Here is a 466-nt window from a genome sequence, read left to right as displayed (position 1 = left end):
GGCCCAAATCCCTCCCTAATGGCATTTTGTGGGTCAACCCACAGCAGGTGGACTGCAGTGGTTCAAGAAAGTAGCTCACCAACACATCTCAAGGACAACTAGGGACAGGCAATAAATGATGGCCAGTCAGTGACGCCCACATCCCACAAAAAATGAATTTAAAAAATGTCTGCACTTTCAGGTGGACATATTCAAATTTAATGCAATGTACCTTGCAAAACTCTATGATATTGTTATTGTACACAGTAGCCAGAGAAAAGGTATTTTTAATCACAATAATTCACTTTAACATTATGTAAGCAGCATTGATTTGATGTAGATATCAAACAATTATATTTTGTTCCACATTTCTGCAAGGTTCAATGTACTATTTATTGCTGAATTGTAAATATGAAGCTACCAAGTCTTAGGGTGTCTCTACTTGGGAGTCAATTCACCATTTGTCAGTTTCAATGTTTATCAATGA

Source organism: Rhincodon typus, chromosome 4 (assembly GCF_021869965.1).
Source record: "Rhincodon typus isolate 14 chromosome 4, sRhiTyp1.1, whole genome shotgun sequence".
In the NCBI taxonomy this organism is placed as follows: domain Eukaryota; kingdom Metazoa; phylum Chordata; class Chondrichthyes; order Orectolobiformes; family Rhincodontidae; genus Rhincodon; species Rhincodon typus.
The sequence above is the reverse complement of the archived record's forward strand: the minus strand, read 5'-3'. Positions refer to the sequence as shown.